This window comes from Meles meles, chromosome 6 (genome assembly GCF_922984935.1).
Source record: "Meles meles chromosome 6, mMelMel3.1 paternal haplotype, whole genome shotgun sequence".
In the NCBI taxonomy this organism is placed as follows: domain Eukaryota; kingdom Metazoa; phylum Chordata; class Mammalia; order Carnivora; family Mustelidae; genus Meles; species Meles meles.
Window position 1 is genome coordinate 118212464 of NC_060071.1, and position 13578 is coordinate 118226041.

Consider the following 13578-nt stretch of genomic DNA (forward strand, 5'->3'; position numbering starts at 1 on the left):
TAGTCCAGGTTTAGAACAGTTCCATCACCTTAAAAATTTCCCTCATGCATATTTATAGGTAATCCTTGCTTCCATCCTCAGCCTAGGGTACCCACTCATCTGTTTTTCTGCTTCTATCTATATATTTGCCTTTTCTAAACATTTCATATAAGTGGGATCCTCTAATATGTAGTCTTTTGTGTTTGGTTTCTTTCACATAGTGCGATGTTTTTGAGGTTCACCCATGTTGTAGCATGTAGTAGTAGTTTGTTCCTTTTAATTGCGGATTTATACCCTGTTGTATGGCTGCAGCACATTTTGTTTATCCATTCCTCAGTTGATGGCCACTTAGATTGTCTCGTTTTCATCCAGCAGGAATAATGCTGCTATGAACATTCATGGATAGATCTTTGTATGGACATAGGTTTTTGTTTCTCTTGGGAGATTACTAGGAGTGAGTGGATAATGGATACGCTGAACTTTTTAAGAAACCCCCAGACTGCTTTCCAAAGTGGCTGTGCCATTTCACATTCTCACTGGCAAAGTGTGATGGTTTGTTTCTCCACATCCTCACTAACATTTAGTATTGTTTATCTTTTTGATTTTCGCTATTCCAGTGGGTGTGAGTGGTATTTCATTGTTGGTTTTTTTTTCCTCCCCCTTGCACCACTGGGGGACAATAGGCAACCCCATCCACACTCTCACAGCCAGGCTTGCTGTGGAATTGCCAGTTTCATTGTAGTTTTAATTATACTTCTCTAATGACTAATGATATTGAACACCTATTCATGTGCTTACTGGCCATTTGTGTATTTTCTCTCTTTTTAAAAAAGATTCATTTATTTATTTTAGAAAGAGAGAATGCCTGTGAGTGAGCAGTGGGGGGGGGGGCAGGCAGAGGGACAGGGAGAAAAAATCCTCAAGCAGACTCCCTGCTGAGTGTGGAGCCCCAGATGCAGCTCCATCCCACAGCCCTGACCTCATGACCTGAGCCAAAATCAAGGGTCAGACGCTTAACTGACTGAACCACCCAGGCACTCCCTTTTGTGTATTTTCTTAAGTGAAGTGTCTAGTCAGATCTTTTGCCTATTTTTTAATTGGTTCTTTTCTTGTTACTGAGTTGTAAGCATTTTTTTATATATTCTGGATACAAGTCCTTCAGCAGATGTAGGATTTGCAATTGTTTTGTTCCAATCTGTGGCTTGTCTGTTCATTGGTTTGTTCATGGCAACTTTTGGAGTCCAGTCTGTCAGTTTTTTTCTTTTATTGATGGTGCTTTTGGTCATCTCTACAAATTCCTTGTCCAGCCAAAGATAGTGATTTTTGCTGTGTTTTCTTCTAAAGTTTCATAGTTTTAGGTTTTACATTTTGTTTACGATCTATTTTTTTTTAAGATTATTTATTTATTTGACAGAGAGACAGAGATCACAAGTAGGCAGAGAGGCAGGCAGAGAGAGAGGAGGAAGCAGGTTCCCTACTGAGCAGAGTCTGGTGTAGGGCTCTATTCCAGGACCCTGGGATCAAGACTGGAGCCGAAGGCAGAGGCCTTAACCCACTGAGTCACCCAGGCGCTCCTGTTTATGATCTATTTTGAGTTAATTTTTGTGTGATCTATTTTGAGCCAATTGAGTTAATTGCATACTGTCTCTTTTTTAATATTTTATGATAGTTTGCATAAATTAGAATTATTCGTTTCTTGAATATTTGATAAAAATTTTCTGAAAAATTGTATGATCTTGGTATTTTCCTTGTGGGAAGAGTTTAAAAAAATGAAATAAATTCCTTTAATGCTTTATGGGACTATTCAAGTTTTCTATTTCTTACTGAGTAGTTTTGGTGAATGATGTTTTTATGAATATGCCCATTGTCTTTAATTTTTCAAATTTATTGTCATAAAGTTATTCACTGAACTCTCCTTATTTTTAAATCTGATTTTAAAAAATTGAAAAATTTAAATCTGGTTTAATATGTGAGCTTATTCCCCTTTTCAATCCTAACATTACTTAGTCTTCTTTTTCTCTTCCTTTTTAAAAAGTCTGGGGCGCCTGGGTGGCTCAGTGGGTTTAAGCCTCTGCTTTCGGCTCAGGTTATGATCTCAGGGTCCTGGGATCGAGCCCCGCATCAGACTCTCTGCTCAGTGGGTAGCCTGATTCCCTTCCTTTCTCTCCGCCTGTCTCTCTGCCTACTTGTGATCTCCGTCAAATAAATAAATAAAAATCTTAAAAAAAAAAAGTCTGGTGAGAGTTTAGAATATTATTATTCTTTCCTTTTTTTTTTTTTTGAAGATTTTATGATTTGTCAGAGAGAGAGAGAGAGAGAGAGAGAGAGTTAGCAGGGGGAGGGGCAGGCAGAGGGAGAAGCAGGCTCCCTGCTGAGCAAGGAGTGTGAGGTGGGTTTCAGGACTCCATCCCAGAACCCTGGGATCACGACCAGAGCCTCAGGCAGACAGTCCGATCTTTTGAGCCACCCAGGTGTCCCTACTATTGTCTTTTCAAAGGACTGTGCTTTTTGTTGTTCTTTTTTGGTCCTCTCTATCTTTTCTTCTATTCAATGATTTCTTTTATTTTATTATCTCCTTCTATGTAATAGCATGTTTTGTGAGATTATTTCTACCCCCCCAAAGTTATGTATATTTAATCTATTAATTTTCAGTTTTTCTTTCTTTCTTTTTTTTTTTACTCTGTGCTTGTAGGCTGTGAATATCCATTGCTTCATTTTTAAAAATAAAATAAAATTTATTTTATATAAAATTTATTTATATAAAATGAAAATTATAGCAGTTTAATTTTTATTTAGTTTTAATGGTATTTTAAAATTTCCATTATGATTCCTTCTCCAATTCATGAGTTATTTGGAATTTTTGAAAATCTAAATTACTTAATTAAAAAATTCATCTTTTAGGGGCGCCTGGGTGGCTCAGGGGTTTAAGCCGCTGCCTTCGGCTCAGGTCATGATCTCGGGGTCCTGGGATCGAGTCCCGCATCGGGCTCTCTGCTTGGCAGGGAGCCTGCTTCCCTCTCACTCTCTCTGCCTGCCTCTCTGCCTGCTTGTGATCTCTGTCAAATAAATGAATAAAATATTAAAAAAAATTTATCTTTTAAAAATTAGATTGTTAACCTAAATTCATTGGTCAGAGAACTTTATGTGATACTGATTCTCTGAAAATTTCTGAAACTTGTTTTAAGGTGTAATATGTGATCAACTTTTATAAAAATACTCTAGGTGCGATGGAGAAGAATGATTATTCTCTAATATTTAAATGCTCTGCATATATGACCATTAAATTCAGCTTGTTATTTGGGTTGTTCAAATCTTCTTTATCTTTACCAACTTTTTTTTCTCAGCCTGACCTAATAGTAATTTAGAAAGGTTGTTAAAATGTTGTTGAATTGACAAATTTACTTGTAGTTCTATTATTTTTTACTTAATGTATTTTGAGCCTATTTTATTGTGTTTTAACTTAACACATTTAGAATTGTCCTATGTTTTTAGAGAACTGAACCATGTACTTGGTTCTTCTATATAGCACTTGTCACTGTTACAACTGTAGTGTTGGTATGCTTAATTAGTGCGTGTCTTCCTCATTGGAGAATAAATTCCAAGTGGGCAGGGATTATGTCTTTATTTTTATAGTTAGATTCACAGTATTAGCATATGTAGGAGGTACTTAATAAGTATTAGTTGAGAGAATGAGTTTGTATTTAAACACGTAGTGCTTGTTTACTGTAATGCTTTGGTTATTGCTATGTCTTTCATATTCTTTCCTTGGATCTTGAAATAAGCCAAATTTAGTAATTTTTAATGTTATATTTATTTTGATTTGTATACCATTAAAAATTATCACAATAGTACACTTAAGGAATATGAGTTTTCTACTTAATGCTCTTTTATTAACAAACATCAGTGATTCTTTCATTTTAGGAGTTTTTTTCTTAAATATCTCTAATATCTGTATATCTTAGCTGCATATTTATAGATCTGTTAAATATTGCTGTTTAACAAATCATTCCAAAGTTTAGTGGCTAAAAACAACAAGAAAGATTTATTACTTCACAGTTTCTGTGAGTCAGGAATTCAGGAGCATCTTAGCTGGTTTTCTGGTTATGGTCTCTCATGAAATTGCAGTCAAGGTATTGGTGAGGCTGCACTCATCTGAGAACCTGACTGGAGGTGGTGGGGATGCTTCCAAGATGGCTCACTTATGTGGCTGGGAAGTTGGTCCTGGCTCTTGTTGGCAGGAAGTTTCAGTTATTGGCCACCTGGACCTCTCCATAGGACTGTTTGCCTGTCTTCCTGACATGGCAGTTGACTTCACCTAGAGTAAGTGATCTTAGAGAACAAGGCAGAAATGGCATTGTCTTTTATGGCCTGGCTTTGGAAGTTACATAGCATTACTTCCGCTGTAGTCTATTACACAGACACACCTGTTACAGTGTGGGAGGGGAGTACAGAAGGGTGTGAATACCAGAGTGAGATCACTGGGTCCTTCTTAGAGCCTGGCTATCACTGTATATGTGTGTTGATATACGTATGCATGCGTGTGTGTGTGTGTGTGTGTGTGTGTGTGTGTGTGTGTAAGTCTTAAAAAACTTTATTACTTCTCTGTTCCCAGAGACTTTGTGGTAGACAGAATTCTGAAATGGCCTCCCAGAGATGCTGTGCCACAATGCCTGGAACCTGCGGATGTGATGAGCTAGCATTCCCGTTATTATGGCATGTTCTGTGGCACAGTTGACTTTAAGACGGGGAGATCTACTGATCTGCTTCCATGGGCCCTTGAAAACTGAGCTTTCTCTGGCTAAAGAAGGAGAAACCAGAAAAATCGTGAGAAGGAATGTAGGTAGGTGGCCTCTAGATGCAGTGAGCTGCCCTCGGATGACATCCAGAAAGGAAACAGCTCAGATCCGCAGCTGCAGAGCAGGCGGGTTTGCTGCGCTGGCATCTTGATCTTGGCCCGGTGAGACTGAGCGGAGAGCCCTGTCAAGCCCATCCAGACTGACTGCTAACCTACAGAAGCGTGAGAATCTACAGAAGTGTGAGATAAGACATGGGTGTTGTGTTAGGCTCTTAAGTTTGTGGTAATTTGTTACAGAGTGATAGAGAACTAATATGGTATCATTGGAGGTGTCTAATTAATTGCCTTGCATGATCTTTGTTTCTGGTTAAAAGGTCAAACCTAGAGTCCCAGATACGAGGTAGATCTTACAGCTGGTGAGAGAGGTAAGGCCACTGGTAGGATAAACTTAGATGAGGCCTGGAGACCACAGAGGGAGTAAGAATAAGTAGAATAAGTCTGGAAACATTCTGCTAGTGTTTTTATAGCTGCTCCTTCCTGATGCCCAGTTTCGATTGATGTGGATGTCGCTGAATCTGTGTAGGTGCAGTTACAGCACCAAGATCAAAAGTGGAAGTAGAGAAGCACTCCTCATGCCGAAAGCAGAAGCAGCAGAGGAGAAATCAAAGAGAAACCGCCTCTGCGGAATCACAGATGAAACTGAACTGCGGGGCTTTGTCCCATTCCCTGGGAGCATCAGATTCCTTACTCGAGGAATATCTAAGCAGATAATTTGGCATCTGCTATTACTAACGATCGGTAGTAAAGATATGCTTGAAATTTAAAGTTTAAAAGTTTACATAATGTGGAGGTCAAACCACATGCTAGCCTTCTCATAGGGGAGCATGTATATTAAATCAGTGTTTTTCAATCGTGTTTTCATTTTCTCTCCTTATGAGCTTCTTAGACATTTTTTTTCTGCAGTCAAGTGCTCTTCCACTGAGCTATACCCCCTAGACATTTTTTTCTAATGAAGCTTCCTTCCCCATGGGATTTTAATGCCACAGATATACAATATACCTGTTTATGTACTGTCTGTATATCTGTGTTTTAGGTAGAAAAAAGAGTAAAATCTAATTCTCCCCCTCCCCCACCGCCCCACCAAAAGCAGGTTTCATTCTTGGGGTCAAGATCACCCCTACTAAGAATGTAGAATAAAGATGCTAATATGACTTGGTAAAATTAAGGTTGTATTTAAAGGGATCGCCAAAAAAAGTGTTTTCATACTGCAATCCTGAGGTTACTGGACTAGAGAACTGGTCCAAACTCACGTCAACAGACAAGGATATAAGATCTGCATATCTTTGTTCAAGAGTACCTCTGGAAGTGTAAACCTATGAAGCCTGCCAAATCTTTACAACATTTGAGAGGGACGATTATACCCAGATCCTTGCTCTAAATACTGAGAAAGGATGTAGCACGTTTTTATACTCTTTGTATTTCCTGACGCATTTCTATGCTTTGTTCATGATTTAAGTAGACCAGTTGTCCTTGAGCGGGTCAGTTTTGCTTTGGAAGTGACTATTCTACTATCCCAAAAAGGTAGGAGCAGGATGCCAGAGTCCTATTTTGGCATCCTGATTTTTCCTCAGAACAGTTAAATATGCAGTTCTTATTCTTTTTTATTGGCAAAGTTAGCTGTGGCCTGCAAGATCACAGGAGCTAATAAGGCAGGATCGTAAACTTAAGTGCCTTCAAGGACGAGGCATGTGATAGGAATGCATAAACAGTGAAGTACAAGACATGAATTTTTAATTAGTCAATTTTGGCTGCGTACACTGCTTACAAGAGCAGCAAACATTTATTTTTCTTGCTCATGGGTATGTAGGTTGGCCAGGATGGGTCTCATCTCCTTCAGAATACAGCCAGGTTAGGTGTGCTCCATGTGTGACAACAGCAGTAGGATTACTAGGGAGAAACTTCCAATTCCCATTCCTTGACCATAATCCCCTGACATGGTTTGTTTATCCTGCCCAGTGTTTTGAAAGGCAAGATAGTAAGACCCCTGTCCTAATACAGGAGCTTAGCAGATGTGGTTGATTGGATCATTGCTCCTAATTCTTCGCTAACTTCCTGGTTTAGAAATAAATGTCTTTCTCCATAAAGATTTCATAGAATCTTTATATAGCACATGTTATATGATTGTTAAATGGATGATGATATCCCTTGATACTGTTTGATTTTTTTTTTTTTTTTTAACTATGAAGCTTGGGGTACTTGTCATTTCCATGTCCTCTGTGTTTTTCTGCTCAGTTCCCCTCCCTTCTTTTTTGTTCCTTCCCATGTACTTGAAAGATAGCAGTTGTTAATATGAAATAAGAATGAGTAGTGGAGAAAACCCAAGATATAAAATCTTCCACATGTTGATGTAAAGTAATTTAAGATCAAGGTTTTTTTTCACAAGACAAAGTACTACCTGGCCTTTCTGAGATTGAGATTTTGTTTGTTGTTTGTTTTAGGATTTTGAGAGTTAGTTATTTTTCAAATGAATTCTGTAGGTCTGAAGGCCTAATCATTGTTTCTACATGATTGTAGAGCAAATGGAGACAAATGATGGGTGAGGGGCATCATTTAAAAAAATGATATGAAGTTTCCAAAGCTCTTTTCTCAGATCACAACCAGGCAGTCCTTAAATTTTCTTATGTGAAGTCTTGGTTTGGCAGATGGTCCATCCTGTTGCCCCCATCTTCAGTGAGAGGAGAGTTGGTTTTAGGTCCTGTCAGGTTCAGGTTTCACATTCATCTCAACCATTCAGTCTCTCTAAAGATTAGAATGACTAGGCTTCATTTTCACTTCAGTACAACTAGACTTTCTTTGCTTAGGAATAATTCTCTTTCTCCTTTAAACTGACTATTAATATTTGCTTTCCTGTTGATATTTGAGTGATCTTCACCACTGGTTATTTTCTTTCAGTTCTTTTATTTCTCAGGCAGGGTTGAAGCCCAGAATCTAAACTATATGAAGCTGATCGTATTTTACTGGTGTTTTCCGTGTGTAAATGTTGTATTCACTCTAGAGTTTCCAAGAAACAACTAACTGAGACTATTCTGGTTTGGCATGTTCTCCCTTTCTAACCACCATTGGAGCTGAACCTAGGAACTGAACACAACTTGAAACTTTGTGGTTTGGCTGGGAGAATTCAGAGCTAAACTATCTGAAGCTAAAAATTATTAATGTTGAAATGTTTTAACCCACTAAGTAAACCTGAAAAAATAATGAAATTTAACTCCAGTCAGCCCATCAGAATTGCATGCAGCATAAATTTTTTTGAGTCTAGAAAGAGAGTGAAAAATGTATGAAGACGATCTGAGATTGCTAAAGAATTAGAAATTAGTTATTTTAGCTTAAATTAATGTAATTATCCAACTTCAAATGCAAAGTTAAAACAAAACAAACAACCCCAGAAATCTTATAATGTTATTCACATAATGTTCTATTTTTCCCTAGACCATGCTGAATAGTACGTGAAAATAACGAAGTAGAAAAAATGCCAGTTCTACTTGTTTAAGTTTTCAGATTTTTTTTACATGTTTTCTTTAAAGATGGAATAATGAGAATTCCTTACATTTTCATGAGAGGTGGTATATTACTGAATGTTTTCATGTGTATCATTTTAATTAAAATAATGGCTTGTTTTACCTTTCCACTAAAAATCACAAAGGTTTTAAGGGGTTTAAGCTCATTAAATCTTAGAAAGTATATAAAACCTGGTGTGTAGTGGTGCCTGGGTGGCTCAGTGGGTTAAGCCTCTGTCTTTGGCTCAGGTCGTGATCTCAGGTCATGATCTCAGGGTCCTGGGATCGAGCCCCGCATCAGGCTCTCTGCTCAGCTGGTAGCCTGCTTCCCTCTCTCTCTGCCTGCCTCTCTGTCTGCTTTGATCTCTCGCTCTCTGTGTCAAATAAATAAATAAAATCTTAAAAAAAAACCAACAAACCCTGGTGTATAGATGGTATGTATAGAAAGATAGTCCTCTGTTCCTCCCATTAGTTAACACTCTGAAGAGTAACTGTTTTTCATTTTCTAGATCCATTTCCAAATTTTACTGACAAAAATTACTTTTCCTCTGATTTCTGATAATTAATTTGATCCATACCATCTTTGATAATGACAAAAGAGTGTTTGGGGCTCTTTAAAGCTAGCAGTTTCTCCAAAGCAGAGTATGTAAGATGGTCCATTAGTTTGTGGGAAAATTTTTTTTTTGAACTTTTATTGGTATTTCAACCTAAAAAATGAAATAAACCTTACTGAGTATTTAATATATAGAGTGACACTGGCATCTTCACTTGGTCTGTGTGTCAGACTGTCATATGTCAGGTATAGTCCATGAGGAAGTTTTACAGAAGGTTGACAGAGGCACCTTGCTGTACCTTTATTTTCAGCATACTGGGATGAATTGTAGTTCTACATACCTAGTTAGGTGGATTTTGGATTTATCTAAACCAAATCTCACAAAACAAACAAATGGCAAAAAGATTCCTGCGAAGAAACTGTATACTGGAGTCCATACTAATAACATGCTAGGAGTGAACCATGTGCATAGACAAGTCAGCTGATGAATCTCCCTTGACTAGTGAAGTCAATCCCCGACAATCTAATTCCATCTGAGAAGACATCCAAAATGTTTTGAAATTCTAAGGACAATTTGATATAAGGGATTATATCTATTATCCCTTATATTGAAACTTTTGTTGTTTTTTTGTCCCTTGAAATCCTGAGTAATGATAATAGGAAGCCATCATAATTAAGAAACATACAGAGGGTTTTGAAGGGTCAGGGGTGGGAGGTTGGGGCAACCTGAGGGTTTTGAAGGGTCAGGGGTGGGAGGTTGGGGGAACAGGTGGTGGGTAATGGGGAGGGCACGTTTTGCATGGAGCACTGGGTGTTGTGCAAAAAGAATGAATACTGTTATACTGAAAAAATAAATAAAATGGAAAAAAAAAAAAAAAGAAACATACAGGATAGGGCGCCTGGGTGGCTCAGTCGGCTGAGCATCTGACTCAATTTCAGCTCAGCTCACAATCTTGGGGTTGTGGATCAAGCTCCGTGTCAGGCTCTGTGCTAGCATGGAGTCTGCTTATCCTTCTCTCTTTGCTCCTGCCTTACTCCCATGCTTTTGCTCGCTCATTCTCTTTCTTTCAAATAAATAAATAAAATCTTAAAAAAAAACCAAAAACCACATGGGATAGGAAGACAAACTTCCATAAGTTTTTAGTGACATTTAAAGTCAAGTGATACAAATTCAATATGTAGAAAAATATCACTAAAATTAATGATAGATATTTAAAAGCCTCTTTTGAGTTTTCTTAATAGTAAAAGACCAAATGTAATATATTATTAATAATATTAGGGACACACTTATTCTTCCTGTTACAATAAAATGAATGAAATAAAGCATAGAAAACAATACGGGAACAACTTAAATGGATTCTTTTGTGAACAGATACTGTCAGAAGTTATATAGAAATCATTAGAGATTATTTGAAGCATTGATAATTAAAACAGATTATTCAATATAGAAAGATGCTATATAAAGTACAGAAGTTTCTACCATGACCCAGATGATCATTTTAGCTTGATTTTGTTTCAGTAATGAAATACAGGAAGAACTAAATTTTTTGTGTGTGCTATTAAACTAAAGATGGGTCAGAGAAGATATATTCTCCCAATAAGCTTCCCGAATATAATACAATGTTTATATGACTTCTTGAATATAAATAATTTCTTGAACATAAGCAGTGTTTATGAGGGAATTGCCTGGGGTGATGGTAATGTTCTGACTCATAGGGGTTTAGATTACATGTGTGTATACATTTGTTGGAACTCATCAAATGGTAAACTTAAAATTATGCATTTCACTGTATGTAAAATTTACCTTATAAAAGGAAAGAATCAAACATGTTAAATTCATATTAATGATATACATGCTGAATTATTAAGGGAAAGCATGCTGAGGTCTCTGACTTACTTTAAAATGCATTAAAAAAAACCTGACGCTGAGACTGGCTCAGTGAGTGGAATGTGCTGCTCTTGAGCTTGGGGTTGTAAGTTTGAGCCTCACACTGGGTATAGACATTACTTAAAAATAAATTCCTTAAAAAATCAAACCAAACCTGGGATAGATTGATGAGTGGATAGAGGGATGGGTTGTTGGATAGATTAGGCTAGTCTAGTCATAGTAGTAGTAAAAATGGTAGGTAAGTGGTAGGTATATGGACAGACATTCTCTCTCAAGATTTTTTGAACTTTTCTGTTGCAATATCCTTAGGCTATCTGTAGCAACACAGAAGTTGATATCAGATGTGTGGAGAGTGCTTCAGGATGGTATCAGCGTTGTTAATTTTTATAAAAACCTGGTTAGTGAAGTGTGGAATCTCTGTAGCACTCGGTAATGAGATGGGGACTGACCATGAAGATCATTTGAATCCTAAGGGCTTTTTTGATGATCTCACAGCAAAGAAAAGAGCTGTTGAATTCTACCCACTGAGGATAGGTGAAATGTGTTTTTAAATGAAGAGATATGTCAGATTTGCTGACCTTTTTATATGAGAAGTGGCTATATAATATACTTCATAGCAGATTAAAAATTAACCAACCACCCAAATCAGTGGTATACTCTGACAACATTCCTTTAAAGTAAAGGTAATGTTTTGGGGTGCCTGGGTGGCTCAGTAGGTTAAGCCTCTGCTTTGGCTCAGGTTGTGATCTCAGGGTCTTGGGATTGAGCCCCACATCAGACTGCACAGTGGGGAGCCTGCTTCCTCCTCTCTCTCTGCCTATTCATGATCTCTCTCTCTCTCTGTCAAATTAAAAAAAAAATCTAAAGTAAAGGTAATGTTTTAATAATGAGTGAGGAAGTCAGTGCCTTTTTGAAGACAGATTAAAATACAGAGTGTGTTTTATTTTATTTTATTTTATTTTATCTATTTGACAGAGATCACAAATAGGCAGAGCCCCAGGCAGAGAGAGAGAGAGGAGGAAGCAGGCTCCCTGCTGAGCAGAGAGCCTGATGTGGGGCTCGATTCCTGGACCCTGGAATCATGACCTGAGCTGAAGGCAGAGGCTTCAACTCACTGAGCCACCCAGGCGCCCCCAGAGTGTTTTTAAGAATCATTGCCTGGAAATGTTTCTTTTATAATGTTATTTTTGTTGTCAAAAGTAACTGTGTTTTGTGAAAACTTTGTTATCTGCACCCTTAAAATCCTGTAACAATATTTGCTATACTGTTGAAAAATCTTCCAAATAAAGAGTTTTTATTTTTAAACCAATTGTTAAAAATCTTAAAATGCAGTATCTTTTGATTATGTTGTAAGAACAATTGATTGACATGAAGAAAGGGAAATTTATTCACTAAAGTTCAACAAAAACTTTTGCTAACTGATGGAAGTTATTGAAAAATGAAAATATTAAGTATGAGTGATGTATTTTAAAAATTTCAGTTCTTATGTTTTTGCAATTATCCCTTTCTCAACTAAACCGCCATTGCATGTAAATACTGAAATATTTGGAACTTAGGACCTGCCATTTCAATTACTGAATGACAAATACTTAAATAATAATATAATTTCATTTGTTATTTTCATTATTATCGTTGTTTCACTAAAAGTGTTAGGTTTTTATGAGAATGAAAAGATCTGGGGGCACTTGGGTGGTTCAGACAGTTAAGTGTCAGACTCTTGATTTTGGCTTAGGTCATGATCTCAGGGTAGTGGGATTGAGCCCTGCTTTGGGCTCCCTGCTTGGTGGGGAATCTGCTTGAGAGTCTCTCTCTTCCTCTGCCCCTCCCCCTTGCCCTGGCTCAGGCTCTCTCTCAAATAAATCTGTATTTAAAAAAAAAAAAAGACCTGGGGATGAGTCTTTTGACTCATTGAGTGGCTCAGCCAGTTAAGTATCTGCCTTTGGCTTAGTCGTGATCTCCGGGGCTTGGCATTGAGCCCCATGTCAGGCTCCTTGCTCAGCGGGGAATCTGCTTCTCCCTTCTCCCTCTGCCTCTCCCCCTGCTCATACTCTCTGTGTCTCTTTCTCTGTATCTCTTTCTCAAATGAATGAATAAAATCTTAAAAACATATGTACAACTAATAAGATATGAGGGGCACCTGGGTGGCTCAGTCAGTTAAGTGTCTGCCTTTGGCTCAGGTCATGATCTCGAGGTCCTGGGATGGAGCCTCACATGGGGCTCCTTGCTCAGCGGGGAGTCTGCTTCTCCCTCTCCCTCAGCCACTGTCCCCCCTTCACATCCCCCACCCTGTTCATGTGTGCTTGTGCACATGCTCTCTCTCAAATAAGTAAAATCTTTAAACAAAATAGGGGTGCCTGGGTGGCTCAGTCATTAAGCATCTGCCTTCAGCTCAAGTCATGATCCTGGGGTCCTGGGATCAAGCCCCGAATAGGGCTCCCTGCTCAGTGGGAAGCCTGCTTTTCCCTCTCCCACTCCCCCTGCTTGTGTTCTCTCTCTGTCAAATAAACAAATAAAAATAAAAAACAAACCTTTAAAAAAAAAGGATATGAAACTATTTTAAATGCTTATTTTAAATGTTTTAATCCCTACTTTATGTATGCTTTATATTCTATAGAATGTATTAGTAAAATAGTATGTATATAATAAATATGTGTACATTGGAAGACCATAATAAATTAGTTTGTTTTTGGTTGGTCAGACTATGTAATCAAAAAAGTTTGGAGACCCCTTTTCACTGATGACTCATGATCTGGCAAACTGTTACTGGTATCAACAATTTATTCTGGAAATCTAAATCACTGTTTAGAGA

The 13578-nt window shown here is 37.8% G+C and overlaps 1 protein-coding gene across 7 annotated transcripts in view; it reads left to right on the forward strand.

Moving 5' to 3' along the window:
* Positions 1–13578, forward strand: part of RAD51B (RAD51 paralog B) — a 647202-nt gene that overhangs the window by 16024 nt on the left and 617600 nt on the right. The window contains exon 1 of one of the 7 annotated variants that reach the window (XM_046006993.1): positions 4958–4996. The exons of the other annotated variants lie outside the window; for them this stretch is intronic. The gene's annotated coding sequence lies outside the window, so the exon portion shown is untranslated. Of the gene's footprint in view, positions 1–4957; positions 4997–13578 lie in introns of those variants that run through there. 7 annotated transcript variants of the gene reach the window in all.